Genomic DNA, 17,458 nt, shown 5'->3' on the forward strand with positions numbered 1-17,458 from the left:
GTTCAAGGCCCGGCTCTTTGGAGATAGTTTGCACACAGCACATGCTAAGCAGACCTGATGGGAATAAATGATCCAGCAGAGCAGTGGGACAGATGAAATGCATTTTGCATCACACTGCAGCAGGTTCTCAGTCATCCAGGTCCAGAATTTCTTTTCTTCAAGAAAGTCTGGATGCCTTTCTTCAAGCTTTTGGTTACAGTCGAGGGCAAGCCCTCACACCTTTAGGCAAGACTGCTGACATTTTTGAACATTGAATTTGAACTATGTTTGTTTTGTTGTATTCATAATAAATATGTATTCTGTTGTTGCTAGCAAACAAATCAAGGATCTGATGAGTCAGTATTCCACAGAAAGGAAAAAACAGTGATAACAGAACATGTTCGGTGCTGTGAAAAACACAAAACCCAGAAGCTTTCTGACTGCCTCAAGTCAAACTGCTGATAATGTTATGTCATGGTCAAACAGCATTGTCTTGTGGAGAAAATGGGGAGGTACATCTTCAACTTGTGAACACAGTCTGTAAATAAAGCTGCACATTGTGTGCAGTGCATGTCATTGTCTCATACCCTGCTTCAGCTTTATGTTTTTTTAGCTATATGTTCAATTTTGTCTCAGGTTTGTTTACCTTCGGAAAATATTAAAGTACTCTCTAGTGGTGCAGATTAGAGCAGCCAATTTTTCAGCAGAAGCCATATTAGATGTAAGATAATTTTCAGTGTGGAGAATTAGTCTTATCAGAAGCAATGTGGAACAACAATTTACCTCTGCTTACTGGCTTGAAAATTAAGGTGGATCCAAACTCAGCAAATTCAGCAAGTTTAAGGGAAACTCTGAAAGCTGCTGACTGAACCATTTTTAAGATGTTGCTGGTTTACATGTATAGTACCAAAGCCAGAGGGTTGCTCCAGGGCAAATGATCAAACCATGTTTTATGTTAAGAGAAAAAATAATAATACTTGCACTGCAGCCCCCTCTCTAACCTCCAAAGTTTAGACTGTGCTTTGATCTTTATTTATTATCAGCATAATCACTGTGGTTTCAGTATTTTCCCTGATTACAGACAAATGTGGTTCATTCATTCATTCATTCATTCATCTAACATTAATTTGCGCCTACACATGAAAATTTTTCAGATGATGGAAGTGAAGGAGCTGATGGCCACAAGGAGGGGTGGAGAAGATCTCCTGACCTGCTCCACCAGGTGAGCGCGCGAAAATCAAACACACCCACACACAGGTGCATGCTGGTCTGTGGGGGAAAAAAATCAGATTGTGGATTTCTCAAACGGCGATTTCTATTCTTGTAACAAAGTCATTGACATCCAAACTGTGTGACTTTGAGGCGCTCTAAGCTCAAGTGGACCAATGTGTTTACAAAGGAGCAGAGGAGACTGATGTCGGAGGATTCCGCACAGAACGCCATTCGTTCGGACAGGTGAGTAAACAAAAACAATGCACTGGTGCGCGAATGTTTGCGCAAAAGGCTGTTGTGATCTGCAAAACCTCTAATAAGCTGGCGTTTACTAGGGGTCCTTATGTCATAGCATAGTTATGCTCGGTTACTGGGTGCCTGCAGTCATGTTTGTGTTCTTTGTGTACTTACTTCCCTGCACCTCTGTCCAAAGCCCCTCCTTTGGAAACCTCAGTCTGAGGCTGCACACACCGCGGTGTCAGGCCAACCTCTACTACTAGTCTGTTGAATGGCAAGTTTTGCCCTTTGTTCTTATTGCATGTGTTAAAGCATGCCTGTAAGACACTGATGCACATTTAAGACCTCTACAGTACTTCACTGACTGCAAAAACAGCCTTATAAAATATAACATGTCATCTCAAATGAACTACTTTCCCTTAACAACCTCAACAACTGACCAGCTTATGAAAAACCGGCCTGCATTTGGCCTTTTTGACTTGAACCCCTGCGTGTCAGGATTCAGCTTTGAAGACTTGTCATTTAGTGCTAATAGAGAGCTGCTGCACAGATGCCCTTTTAATTCCCCACGGAGACATTGAACTGGACTTCTTTAATTTGCTCCGAGGCGCACTGCCTCTCTCTCTGAAGTGGATATGGATGAATTTTGAATTATCTTACAGTGCAGTCTGGCCTGGATAATCAGTTCAGTTTTACCACAAATTAGAGACAGGACACATATTATCCTGCCCTGCGCTGTCATGGCGAGTGGAGAGAGGCTGTCTTTTGTCACTCATAAAAGAAAAAAGAAAAAGAAATAAGTCTCTGGAATCATTTGCAAATTGAGTACTAAAGGAAGGGCAGAATTCTGTATATTCAAACCACCATCAGTCATCAAATCCACATGTGTTGAAGGATGCTAGTGTAGGTCTTTTTAATAGTTAATAATTAGAAATAGTTATTGATACCTTATCTTTGCTTTGCTGATTTTCATAAATAGTTATCAAATTTGTTGGCATAGCAACCGTAAAAACGTTTTGGTTCACTCCCTGTTGTAAGTGTACTTTTGTTGTTGGTCTTTGTTGTGATTCACTACCACCATGCTGCACATGATGCTGGTACATGATGTGGAACACACTGCAAACACAGAGCTGAAGTAAATATATCAGCCCCAGATCAGTCCTATAATCTGATATGAGCTAGATATTTAGTCTATATCAGGGCCGATATTTGATATTACATCGGAAAGCAACAGAACAAATATGCTTTTGCTTATATATTTATTTATTTATTTATTTTTCTTACAAGAGAATGAATAAACAAGATGCCTCTTGAGTAACAACAACACAACTCCAGGAATAAATATAATAGCATTATAGGATTATAACAGCCTCTCACTCAGTGACAGCTGGGATAGGCTCCTGTGCAGGATGAAGTGAATGGATGGATGGATGATTACATTGAGCTTCTTTAAAAGCCTCATATCATCATGTTCGTGCATGCATGTGTAAAGGGAATACCACGGCGATGATCCCATAATATCGTTAGGAATCATGAATGCATACCAGTAAAATAATTTTCTGCTTATGCTATAAAATGCAGTACTGCAGTAACCGGAAATTCATGTACAGTATGTAAAATAAATGTAAAATCACTGAGATCTTAAAGGATAGAGATAGGATGGGACCGTAGAGAAGTAACACTAACAAAAAGGAAAAAAACATCTTTCTATATTGTAAAACTTAAGTTTGGCAGTCACTTTGTGGAAACACTGTTTACTGCAGCCCCAAATCTCGGAGCTCAGTTTGGAAGCTTCATGTTCAGTCTGTTGGTTTAAGCTTTTTAAAATTCTTTTGAACTCACATCTGAGACACGATGAGTCGCTGATGTTCTTATGATGTGTACATTTGTCTCTGTTGTTGTTATGCAAGCATGGTGTGTATTTATTTGTGTACAATTTATAGAGAATAATTTATTCAGGCATCAAAACATCATTTTTGGAGTTTACTGAAGAACAACAAAAGCCCCTTCTGAGAAAAGGTGTAGAGTGACATGTTTGGAAAGTGATATAAAAATGTGAGTTTTGCTCAGAATCAGGCCGTGAATTCCAGGGGTGCTCTCTAACTATACAAGCTGGTGCTGTAGCCACATTCTGTACTGAGGCTTGTTGTGCTTTCACTCAACCAGCAGGATGCACTGCAGCCCCGTCATGCTCCAGCTTTAATGTCAGGAAAAGCTGAAAAGCATTTCACTGAGATGAATATTTATATATGTGGGAGAATGAATACCATTTTTCACATAAATGAATATCTGCTCTCAAATTAGAGGTTGGAGAAATGGCGGAGATTATCTTGTTGCTTAATACTTAATTGAAGGCAGCTTCTAATTAGCTTCGCTATTATCATGCGACTTAGGAACAATTCCAGATTTCTAAAACTTTGGTGAGAATAGAATTTGGCCCCTAGAAATAAATTTAAAGTATTATGAAGAATCTGTGTCTTCTTGTCACAGCCTCACCCACTGTGACCTCTGTTTTAATTCTCATCCTGCTCAACATTCATTTAGCTAAGAGCAAAATCTCTGAATTAATGTTCCTTCATTCCCTCTTTCTTACCCCGTCACCTTCATTACATGCTATGTAAGCGCTGTGTGTCTTAACCTCTCACAAATGGAAGTTCACTCCAGCTGCAGTGAATTTTCTACACTTTAATTCTGAGCACTGTACGGGTTGAGACAAATGACACAACGTTTGCTGTACAGAATGGAGATGTGTTTTGAGAAGTGGGGCTGTGAATGGACTCCCCTGTGGTTTTTTTGTAAGAATGTAATTCCCCTGGTTGTGTCTGCACTGCGGGCTGGTGGCAGCTCTGATTGTGGCCATACTGCATCGATGCCAGTGTGAATAAATTGTTCCAAAGTGATGTCCTGCACAAAGACCGTACCTGGGAACAAAGCTCGAGAGATTTAATTGCATTGCAACCGTGCCACACACTCTGGACCACATGCACTGGCTTTCATATGCACATGAGTATACATTTCTAACCTGTGGTCACTCACCTCCTGCTCTCAGACCTGCACATACAATATATTCTAAACACCTGTCAGCCAGCAGCTCCCTTCCTGTCACCTCCTTCTCCTGCACTCTCTCTATTTCCACCTCTCTTTGAATTATTGAGCTCTTTCTTTCAAGGGAACCTCTCATCAGATGTGTAGGCCATCAAGTTTGCTTCACCGCTCCCTCACCCGAGGCTGCAGCCGCCCCCATGTTGCCTCACGACATTGAGGAAATCACTCACATGTCCCTCAGTTACTTCTCACTTACTCCACCGCTTGCTCCCTCTCAGTCTTTTTCCCAAGCTGCCGCCCTCCTAACCTCTTCTTTAAATCTTTCCCCTCACAATCACTTGCAATGTTCTACCTCTATTTCCTCCTTCCTCTCCTTCTCTCTCCTTCCTCTGCTCTGTTTTTCTGTAATGTCACGGCCCACTGCTGAGTGTCACTGAATTGATGGAGGGAAAAAAATGGGAGGACTGAGGCGAGGGAGGGGCTTGACAGGCGTATGTGAGACAGGAGAGAGAGAGAGAGAGAGTGAGGCAGAGCGACAGACATTACGCCTGCGGGTGTGTCTTGTGTAAAATGCTCCATCCTGGTGAAAACGTGCTCTGCAGTTACCGCGCCACCGTCTGCAATAAAGCTACACAGACTAGTGTTTGTGGCTCCTCTAATGGTGTTCCATTAGAGTCCCAAAGGTCCTCTTTCTGTGCATGGACTGTAGTCTTATTATGCAATTCTGTGTCACCTGAAGCCAAGTGTATTATCTGTCACTAATGTACACATGTTAAAATTGTAGCAAGCTGAATAAACTGTAATACTGCATCTCATGCTAAGCTTGCAAACGAAGGCCAAACCAACCCTGTCGTGAATTCTGAGCAATTTGTTCATTTAGTGGCACTAAAGTCACTGAAGCAAATTGAACATCTAGTTTAAAACTGACTGTAGCTGCACATGTTCTCCTAAACCTAATCAGGGACACATTTAAGCTATTGTAACATTATGAGAGGGCTCACTGCTTACTGCAGTGAGTGTCACGTGTCATCTCTCTTCATCACTGAGGTTGGTCAATAGAGTGGATTCAATCAGAAGAAATTGCATGCATGCTCGCACAATTACTAACAGACGACTGAGGGGATTTGAGGTGGTTGAAGGTGTTCGTGCACACAGGATTTGGACAGTGAATTTGAGTGTGAGTTCTGTTTGAGGAATAGACAGATGTGTGCTCAGCCACCAAGACAGTAAATTCAGCAGGAAGTGCTTTTGGAAAGCCCCCCACAGCTATTCAAACAGATTAACAGCAGCAAACAGCCAAACAAAAACAGTGGACGGCAGCCAACTGACCAATAGCCGCGATTGATTTATGCTGCATGCGATGTAACGTATGAAAGGTTAGAGAGAAAGGGACTTCCGTTACTTGTGTATGTGTGTTTCTGTGTGTAGGTAGGATAAAGGTTGAGGAAGGTCTCTGGCATGAGTGGGTGGTAAAGTGCCCCAACTCCTGTGATACGTGATGATCTGAGGAAGAAGTGGGAAGTGGCTGATCCGGTCCATGTTATTAGTCGAGCTCTGTTAGACCATGTAATAGCTTCACAGCGCAACAGGGAGTCGCTGTTCCGAGAGCCAACTCTGCCCAGTATGACATCCTAATATGGAAGATATTCCTAACAGTGCTACAGCAAAACTCACTGGATGGCTGTGTACAGGTGTGTGTGTGTCAGTGTGTGTGTGTAGTTTTCTCTGAGTGTTTGCATAAGTGCTGATTCTGCTCTTCCAAACCCTTCAACTCTGCATTTTTTTGCAGACTTTCCCCTCCTTTGCTGTGCCCTCGTCTCCTCTCCCTCTCTTCATCGACACACAGTTTGCCTCCTCGCCCTTTTGCCTCAATTCGTCACACCTACCTTTTCATTACCCCTCCTGCCCCCTTTCTAACCTGCCAAAAAACAGAAACCACTTCCTCCCTCTCATAGAGAGTTGCAAACAGCATGAGGCAGTGGGCATCGAGCAATAGCCTATGGAAAAGTGAGAGCTTGACATTTATGAGATGGCTATGAACCATGGTGATGGTGAAAGGAGCGAGTGTATGCGCTGTGGATGGAGTGGAGTGTGTGACTGGAAGCAGGTGATAAGAAAGAAGGGGGCATCGCCTAAGGCAATTACTCAGGATAAGAAAAAAACACATGTAGAAAGGGGACACAGATTCTCCTGACAAAGACAGTTCTAGTAAAAGTGTGAACTGTGTTTTGTATTAGTGGTAAAAAATACACAGACACACACACACACAGAGGCAGATTGTGTTTATGAGTCACTGCAGGTCTGACTTGGAGCCTTGGAGCTCAGCAGAATGTTGATCTTATTTCTCTGGAGGGTACCTCACCTGCTTGCTGTACTCCAGATAACAAGAGGTTGCCAAGTAGCAAAGAAGCATTATCATTTTCAAAGGAAATGTCTACCTGCAGATCTGTGTGCACTTTGATTGCAGACACTTAAAATCTGGCTACAACACTGTTTCCCCCCCAACTTTTTTTATTTTTTATTTTTTTGGAACACGTTCTCCACACATAGCGGCTTAGATACATATCATAGCATAAACACGCACTCACACAAAATTGTGTGCTCATGCAACCATACAGCATATTTAACAAAGTAATAAAGCAGCATTGTTTAAAGAGAGGGAATACAACAAATGAATCAATATACAGCCCTCATGCCAGGGCATTTTATGTGGCATCTGTTTTCCATTCCTGTGCTCGGCACAAAGAGTTGGCTGGGTGCCGCACCACTGTGGCCAATCTCTCCCAGCCAGCGTGGAGGTAAGCAGTCTGCATTCTGGGAGCTTGCCTTTTTTTTCTCCGCTGAGGATTTTGGATGTATATCTATCAGAAAGAACAAAGAAAAAGGCAACTGTTGAGCTTTATTGTGGAGCTTATGGTATTTTTTTTCCCTTGTCAATATTACACGTCTTCTGACGTTCAGATCCATAGCTCTTCTTCTTCTTCTCTCCTGCTTTTTTTGCTTCCCTGCCTCCCCTCCCTTCCTCAGTCTTTCCCTCTCTTTTCCTCATTCTTAGCTATTGTTGTACCACTGGGATCTCATTAAGCCACTAACTTCAAATAAATAAAACAAACTGCAGAGACAAAATGAGGGATCTGTATATTATTAAAAAAAATCTGAGTTGTAATGAGTTTTCCTTTTTCCCTGCTCTGACACCTTTCTGACACGCTTTTCCTCTCTTCCCTGTCTTTGTCTCATTGGCTGCCTCTGTCAATTCAATTAATTTCAAACCAGCTTTATTGGCATGACTGAGGCATTTTGAGGGTGCCAAAGCTTTTGAAAAAAAGGAGAAAAAAACATGCTGCATTATATCTGCCTCTCCGTGTCTTCCTCACTCTTTCCCTGCCAGCATGCAATCGCTGCAGCCAGCAGAAAACACAAACTATCTCCTTCCTTCATGCCTGCCTTCCTCAGCACCTCCTCTGTTTGGGTATTTTTCCTTCAATGTCCATCTGTACTAGCTCTGAAACAGAGATATTCCATTTGTCTTTTCCATTAGGGTTGAAAAGATGCCAATATGGATAGATTGGAAGCTGTGGTGTCTACCTCTCTGCTGTCTTCCCCCCATTTCTCCTTTTTTTGTCTAGTGTGTGTCTGTGTGTGTATGTGTCAGGTCTGGATATTTCACCATCCTCTCCAGGCATCAGTCCCAGCTCATCATTTGTAGCTGGATGTGTCTTCCTGGGGCAATGAGAAAGAAGATGTAGCTGATCCAAGAGTTCCTTTTAAGCACACGTACAGAGGCTGGGAACTGGGAGGCTTGACCTGCTGTTGCAAAGGTCAGCATTGTTACACACAGATGAACCTCTGATAGGACCGGACCAGAGCAGAACTGCAGGTAACAGAGACAAGACGACCATCCTGGGAAAATATCTTATTATTTTAATCGATCAATCTCAGATGTGAGTACCACCGAAGATCTCCTAGTGGAGTGTGTAGAGCCTGGCGCTCCAAGGACTTTCACTGAGATCAAGAAGCTGCTGATGTCAATTGAGAAAGGGGAGAAGGAGGAAACGGAGCGATGGGAGAAAGGAAAAGAAAAAAATAGAAGGATAAAAGAAATCTTGATTTTGTCTGAGAGAGTATTGATTTTTTCCTCTGGGTTGGCCATGTGCGCACAGCCTGTTATTAGTTTAGAAACAAAAAGGGAAAAAAAAGAGTACTGTGTGTGTGTTTGTGTGCACACTGGCTAGCTGTAACATTTGCATATGTTTTTATGTGGGAAGTGTGTGTGTTTGTGTTTTTGGTCCTGTGTATGGGCCTTTGGAGCCCCTGGCTGGAGATGTTGGGATTAGAGGGAGATTAGAGTGATGATTACACAATGTCTTCGCTCTAATGATCCCAACTGTTTGTTCATCTTATCAGCTGCGCCGCACTGGATTCCACAACTGCCGCTGATATGAGATAACAAGCGGATTACTTCAATACCTCCAAACCGCACCCCCCCCCCCCCCCCACCCCGAATCCATCCAGGCGCCAACCGACCAGCCAACCGCACCAGTCAGAAAGAGTAGTGACCCTGGTAGAAAAGGCGAACAAACCCTCAGGGAAAGAGAGAGGGATGGACATGTACCCTAGGAAATTCATAGGCAGAGAGGGTGACTCACAGGCCTGACCTCTTGAGTCCACAGAAGCATTAGCCAGAGTGCTCATTGTTCACTGAGACAATACACTGACCCCCCGGAGAGCCTTCGGTCTGCAGTGCAATGTACCCGCACAGCCACAGCATATTACAGAGGGAGCAGTGGGAGGAAACAGCGATAAGGTGTCCAATGTACTCTGGTGTACTACGTGGTGTGAGTGTACATTTTTCTGGAGAAGTATGAGGTTATTAGTGTGTGTGTGTGGTACATATTTCCCCGTAAAAGGAAAATGTTGTAGTTTCACTTGGGGCAGTGGCCTATGAAATAAAGGAGATCGTTTAATGACAGCTTTGTAATAAAGTAAAGGCGCTCAGATCTGTTCACTTAAGTGTGTTTGCCAAAATATGATCGTGTGCATGAGAGAATACAGTATATGTGTGTATCAGCATGTGTGTGCGCTTCTCTCCATGCCTGCATGCCACTCTGATCTCCCCATTACAAGGTCGATTAAGCCACTAATCCCCAAAATACACGCGTCCAACAGCACGACACTGGAAAAAAAAAAACTCCTAAGGAAAAAATGGCTGAATCTTCCCTTCCCTGTTGCTCAGAGCTTAAGCCACACACCAGTGCAGCCTGCTACAGAGCATGAGCACGGAAATGTGTTTTACCTCCATAACCACACAGGCAGGGGATTAACAGGCACCCTAAACCCTGGAAAAGCAGCTACTTTTACACTTGTATGGCCTCAGAAGAAAAAAAAATGAACACAGCCACAGTGACACAGCAGGACTTTGAGTGCTGTACATTATGTTGAGTGAGATTGGATATGATTTTCAAAATAGTTTTGGAGGAGGAAAAAAAGATGAAAAACAACTGATGAAATGGATTCAGAAGCTATCATAGGGTAGCGCAAATGACCGATGCCTATCATATTACTGAAAACCAGTAATTACCGCGGCTCGTTACTTATGGATCCCTGTTGTCCTGCCCTGCTCACAGGATGGAATGTGGAGAAATCTGCATAACGTTTAATTAGAGCACTGGTGTTCAGAGCTTAGGCTTCGTCAGGGAAATGAACCAGAGCAGAGAACCAGGGGTCCTCAGGGCCATCCCCAATCCACCACCAACTACCTAATTTGGCCTGATTCACCTGGAGCAATGCTTTACCCCTTTTCTCCCTGCTACTAAAATTGACTTATGCTGCACATTATTGTAAATTATTAGTTTTTCTTTTTCAACAAATGTATACATGTGAAGTTATTGGCATGCTTGTATGTTAAGGATAGTTAATGTGATAATATTGAGCTAAATAAGCACGAAAAATGTCTTTACAGATCAATTACAAAACCAATGCAACACTTTGTAAATGATAAAGTGATCTTAGGCACTCATTTCCATATTGCATATTAAAAATGTACATAATTTCTTCACTCCTGAGTCCTCCAGCTCCTGTCTATCCCCAAACTGTGCTGCTACGTATACTGAAGTGTAGAATTTATAATCTGCACACTAAGAACCTGACAAATGTTTTATTTATTGCCATGAATGTTTCTCAGGATGGGTCAGTCATCACTGCTAAATGTTAACATTCTGTTTTTATAACGAAGGCCAGCTCTCTAACCCGAGTGACCTGAAACCTTTGTATAACAAACAGAAGCTGAAGGAGCTGCTCTAAATACAAATATGTTTGAAAGTAATTATAGATAATGACCTTAGTGAGGATGTTATGCTCTACTATTACACAGGCCTTGAGTGGTTCTAAACTAAAGAACTTTAGACGAATGATTCTACCTGGCTTCTACACGTTCAAGGTGCTAAACACGAATAACAGAGCTGCACAATTTTAAGGCTAGATCAGACAATATTAGACACATCTAACAAATTACTGTGATCCAAAATTTCGTCACAGTGGGTATTTATAAAATTCAGCCTTTATCTGCATGATGGGAGTGACTTGCTCGACGGTCGCTGGAGTTGACGTTAGTCCAGCTGCTGGAAACAGCTGCTCAGCTGGAACAGATGTCCACAAACACCGTCGCTCTAACTTTATCAATCCAGAAAAAGCTTTCAGTATTTACGTCCAGTGCTTAATCATGTTTGTACCAAAAGCAGCAGAGAATGTCTGATGCAGCCTGTCTCCGTGATACCTCACATTGTGTTGCAGACAACAGCCCGACACCTGCTCAGTTTGTTTGGCATGCTAGAATGAGCCTCGAATTGCTATCAAAAGCAAACCACACCTTTACACTGCAGCATTCAAAAGTATAAAGTCGTTTCCTAAATCTAAGCTTAAATTGTCGATTCGGCAGCATGTCTGTATTATTAGCACAAAATAAGCAGTTTGCATTAACACAATTCTGCACCTCATAAAATTGGAAAACAATTAATTATAGACATTTAACTCTGCTGCATACACATTTGACTTTACTACTGTAGCCATAGAGGTGCATGACTTTATATCGCAGTGAAAAAATAAGCCTACACTGACTAAAAATGTGACAGGAGTGAAAAATGCCCAGAAACGCCTTGGGGTTAAACAGTGAGAGCCTTCGCCTGGGGCCACAGCTCTCCTTTACATTGCATCTACAACACCCATTTTGACACTGTATTCTCTCTTATCAGCTAATAATCTTTTCAAAATATATCAAAATCAACTAATTCTGACAAGTTTTGTTTGGTCTAATGTGTCATAACCTTGCTGTAGAAGAAAAAGTAGTGAAAAAAGAAAAAGTAGAAGAAGATGCCCCATCAATGTACTGTCAGATCAGTTCATTGTTAAAGCACTCCACCTCTGTATCTTTGTGTTAGATGGGTGTCAGTGTGTTTGTCCACCGGTTATATATCTGACTCTGAGTGTGTGTTTGTGCACAGGTGGCATACATCCTGTATATTGTCTGCTGCATGTTCCCGTGGTGTCTGCTGTAATACTCTCAGCAGGTGGTCTCACAGCTCGCCTGTGGGATATAGATCCGTTCTGCTCTCTGAGGATTCTGTTAACATGGCTGACCTCTATTTCTGCAGGTTGTGTGCTCTTAGAGATCTCTGTCTTGGTCTGTCTGGTTTATTGCACATCTAGGAGCTGCCCCGGAGGACCTCTGGTGTGACCCCAGCCTAATTGAACAGTTATGAATCAGACATCTTGTTTATCCAATGAGGTTGCTGGAACACACACACACACACACACAGATATATCGCATCGGATAATGATTGCAAAATACAGATTTGCCATTTTTGTGATGAATGAAAACTAATCATATGGATGGTAATAAAACTAATTAGCATCTGGCTTACCAGGGTAATTAGTATGAAGCAATACAAGCACAGTCAGTTCATTTGTCCTGCTTACTTATGGCCTATGAATGCATAATTAGCCAGGGCACAGGTGATATATTGTAGCTGTACGGGGCCAGTCATTAATAATGGATGTGTGTCACCTTATCTAAAAGTCTCCTGAACTGCAAAGTGAAGGAATTCACCAGAGGTTTAGAAGCATTAAAATGAAATTACATGTAAATGATCTGGCTCATCTCACAAAAACATACATTAGTATCTTTCTTGTTATAATCCCTACAATCATTAAAATATAGTGTGTGACTTCCCTCCATTTGAAACAAATTGGGACAAATCACACAGAGGGCTAATGTTAACTGTATTAATTATGATAATAATATGTTTAAACTGTCAAACGTGTCCCCATCAGTGCTCGATTTAAGCTAAATACCTGTTTTATCCTTGATTATCTTCTAATGAGAAATTAATTGGTGTTTTTTTCTAAAACACAAAACAGGAGCAGAGGGTCTCTCAATTATCATTTTCCAATTGGTAATGACAACGTCAAAAACAAGGCAAGGCCTCACCACCATCAAACCTGCAACAGAACACTAAAACACAGTTAGAGCAAATACATGGGGAAAAAAAGTAGGCTCAGAGGACAAGCATTGTAATGGTGCCTGCTGTGACAGATGAGTTCATTGTTTCTACTCAGATAGAATTTATTCACTTTACTGCATTTTTCCTCTCTGAGTCCAGATGTCACCTGTGGGTGTGTGGGCGTGTATGATTCTGTGTTTTGTTAAAACTATTTATTCTTTAGTGTAATTATATAGTGCACTTTGCAGAATGGTGCTGCTGCTCCAGCTGAGCAATCAATGAGTAATGAGAGACCTAGAGACCTGTGAGAGATTGACTGCAACCCCCTTTCGTTTCATTCAGATCTTAATCACAGTGGTCCCGTAGGATCCCCATGATGCATGCCTTGAAATGTTTGAGCCTGTTTGACTCTGCAGTGGTATGAACTACTCAGACCTCATTCTTCTTTCCCCCTCCTTGTTGTCCCTCCTCTCCTTCCCCTTACCCTGCTCGGTGGAAGTCGGAGGATGGAATTAAAGCCAAGAGCTGGGCTTTAGTGCACCTGAGGTGGGCAAAGTGCTCCTATAAATGGAGAAGTGAAATGGTTCATGAATAGCCTTTTAACCTGCGGACAAAGTCTACAGGTTAAAATGGCCACTTTCACACGGCCGCAGTCAAATGGAGTCAAAGATTCAATGAAATCCTTAATGAAAGCCATTGGTATCTACAGGCAAACTAATTAAGTCAGGGCCACTGTTTAATTGCATTTTCAAAAGGCTTTATTTGATTGGTATATTTTTGTCTTCTTGAAGCAGCGGGGTAGACTGTAGATGCTCTTCCGTCCTGTGTCATTTCTTATGTATGATTAATATTCTTTGGCGGTTCGCATTTTCTTTTAATCATTCTGGTCTTTATGAACGGTTTGCCTTGGCACACACACACACACACACACACACACATAGAAAATGTCAGTGGCCCAGTCAAACCATTGTAGGATTTCTACTAGACTGTTTAATAACTTGAATGTAAATTTGATGAAGTATGTCTGTTGGTTGTGCCTCTGATGGGGTTCATTGAGACAGACTACTACAGTTTACTTATGGTAGTCCCATTAGATCGAAAGGATATCAATGTTTGTGATGTAATGTGATGATGTAACTTTTGCAAATGATATGTGCCATGATATCGACTGAATAAGTTACTATGGTAACCAGCACAGAGTTGATGATTGACCTAACACTCACTCTTTAACGAGTCTTTTAAGCAGCTTAGTTCAGGGCTGACCATTAAATAATAAAACAGTAGCTCAGCTAACTGAAGCAGCTATTGTTAATCAAACTACTCATATACAGTTTCAATTCAATACAGATTAATGTAACAACATAGCTGCTGTTTTGGCAGCTTTTAGCTAAAATATGACAACTGCTAATCCAAATGACTTTATTGTTGGAATGGTGTTTATGGCAGGTGTGAAATTGATTTGATTAATGGGTGTTGAGAAAAGTGAGAAGACATCTCCGCCTACCCACCAACGCACAGACGTACATGCGCACACGCACACACACACACACAAACATACACAGAGACTCTTTATTTTATATAGAACATGTGGAAAGGTGATGGTGGGAGGCAATGTGTTGTTGTTGTCCACATTATTCAACAATAGGTCAGCTCATTTTAAAATGATAATAGAGTATGACTGCTGCAGCACACAGCTGTAGAGCGAGCATAAGTAAAGACTGGGAGATGAGGATAAAAGGAGTGAGAACGGCATTCTAAAAGTTACTCTAACTGCTGGGGAAAAATTAAAAGGTAAGAAATACTCAACAGTTAAGAACCAAGGGCAGTTTCAATGCACAAAATTAGACACCTGCTCAGTGAAAATGGAGTAAAAAATGAAGAGAGCAACAGAAAGAGAGATGATGATTGAAAGGCAAAGGGGGAAGGGGTGAATAGAGTGTGCTGCAGTGAGCCAGTCCCTCAGGAGCACATTAAGTGAACAGTTCTTTGGTGTGTAGGTGTGTAATGTCCCTTTGTAAAACCTGCCCTTGCTTCTATAGCAACACGCCTCGGTGGCTTGATGCACCAATGTGTGAACTCAGCTCTGCATGCTTTCTGATGGCCACCATCCTCAAGTGTTCCCACTCTCCTTAGCAGAAATAACTCTCTCCACTCACCATTGTGTTTGAGCTGCTGCTGCTGCACTGTTGTCACTTCGTACTGACGGTGGAAATGCCTATGCAAGAGCTGTATGTCTCTTACGAAGCATTCATCCGTGTGCATTTACAGTAGGAGAAAAAACCTTTTCAAAAAGCATAAAAACCTCTGCAGTGTTATGATAAATGTTTTCCCCTCAGGCAACAGATCGCTGATTTAAAGGTCGCTTGAATAAACTATGACCTCTATTGGCAACCACCACATTATTAGAACTCATCTTCTCCTACACAGTCAACATGCCCCCCCTTCCCCGAAGTGCTTCTTCCACTCCCTCCATGCACGGAGGTCTGTAACTAAAACAAACAATGAAGCTGTATATTAACAAGCAAGATGAATAAGGTGGCTAATTAGACCCGAGATCCAACAGAAATAGCCTGTGCAAAGGTAATACATCACCATGCAAAACACAAAACACTGCAATAATAGTACTGCTGTGTCATTTGCTTTTTTGGCTTGAGCATAAGGCTTTTCAGCCTTTGGAGCTGAAATGTTAAAGCAAATGTTAAAATGCTGCTCGCTTGCTCATAGCACCATTCTCCATCATTTTAGCATGATGAGATGAGAGCAAAAAAATGCTGCTCCTGTTTCGAGTGTGGGTATGTGCTGGGCTGAGTAATGTTTAAAAGCCAGAGATCATAACACCAAAGGGAATAATCATTGAGGCGTTTGTATCGATCAGAATCCATATAACCCACTCAGTGCATTTATTATGGTGGTGCTGTAGAGATAAGACAGTAAAAATGTGTCATCCCTGAGTGCCTTAGACAAAGAGTTAAAATCCACAGTTGTATCATCTCCAGTTTGGTGTCACTGAATGATTGACTGGTGAAGTCCTTTGGCAGACAGTCACTTCCTTCCAGGTAGCAAATCATATTGTAGAAGGGGCAGGGGCTGTAACTATGGAAAAGAGGACACAAACTATGATCTTTCCTTTCCCCAAACTTAACCAAACCATCAGCAAAACAATGTAAATCGGTAGCCAAAGCTAGACTTAACCATTGGGTCTCCTGCCTGAAAGTGTCTCCAACCCCTTGCACCTACCATCAGTGATATTTCAGCAGCCTTTACTGTGTTACCAGCATTGATGACCTTTGGTGTCATGTACTAGAGGCTGAGCAGACGTCCAACGGTTTAATGAAGGATGTGAGAATGTGTTGCTGCCTCGTTCAGATCAGCAGTGGTACACACCATCTCCTCTGATGTCCAGCATCTAACAGTTACAATGTTGCACCTTTGCATTCAGGACTGTCCCCACAAAGACACTGTGAGTCGGAGATGACTACACAAACATGGAGAGAGGTTTCCTTTTTTAATGAGCATTGACCAGTTATTAACAACTAATATAACCACTTTAAGGTGCTGGAAATGTTTGACCTTAAGATTACTTGAGCGTTTTAATAGAAAAGGTGCATGAACCCTTAAGAAACATTTAGATTGCATTTGGTCACTGTTTTAAGTTAGGATAAGATAAGATAATACAGAGTATAATAGTATAAGTGTCACTATAATCCAAATCAGAGTACAGTAGGCAGTATGAGCACAATATATGATCCATGGATACAAATATGGAGATATAAGGTGCTAGGTAAACATAAATATAGACCAGTGGCAGGAAGGACCTCCTGTGGTGTTCTGTGCTGCTCCTCGGTAGTCTCAGTCTACCGCTGAATGTGCTCCTGTAGGACAGCAGTGTGTCATGCAGGGGGTGAGACGCGTTGTTACGTTTAAGTACAGAGAACAAGAGTATAAGTGTCACTAAAATCCAAATCAGAGTACAGTACGCAGTATGAGCACAATATATTATGCATGGATACAAATATAGACCAGTGGCCAGACTTCCTAATGAGCTTGTTGAGTCTGTTGGTGTCATCCGTCTTCATCCTGCTGCCCCAGCACACTACAGTGTAGAAGATGACGCTGGAGACAACCTTGTGGTACAACATCTGCAGCATGGTCTGGCAGATGTTAAAGGACCTGAGTCTCCTTAGGAGATACAGGGGACTCTGTCCCTTCTTGTATGTTGCCACTGTGTTTGTGGACCAGTCCAGCTTGCAGTCAATGTGGACACCCAGGTGTTTGTAGCTGTCCACAGTGTCGTGTCCACGTTGGTACCTTTTACTCATATATAATAAAATATTAGCTTATTAAGGTTGAATAACATTGTGGACTTGACACACAAAAAACCTTATAATACTTCCCTCCTTTAATGTAGGGTTCAATGAGAACTCCAGCTTTCATATTGGTTTCTGAAAACAAACAAAGAAAGTTAGTCGATTGAGTAAACAACTGTGAAG

Source organism: Parambassis ranga, chromosome 8 (genome assembly GCF_900634625.1).
Source record: "Parambassis ranga chromosome 8, fParRan2.1, whole genome shotgun sequence".
Lineage (NCBI taxonomy): Eukaryota > Metazoa > Chordata > Actinopteri > Ambassidae > Parambassis > Parambassis ranga.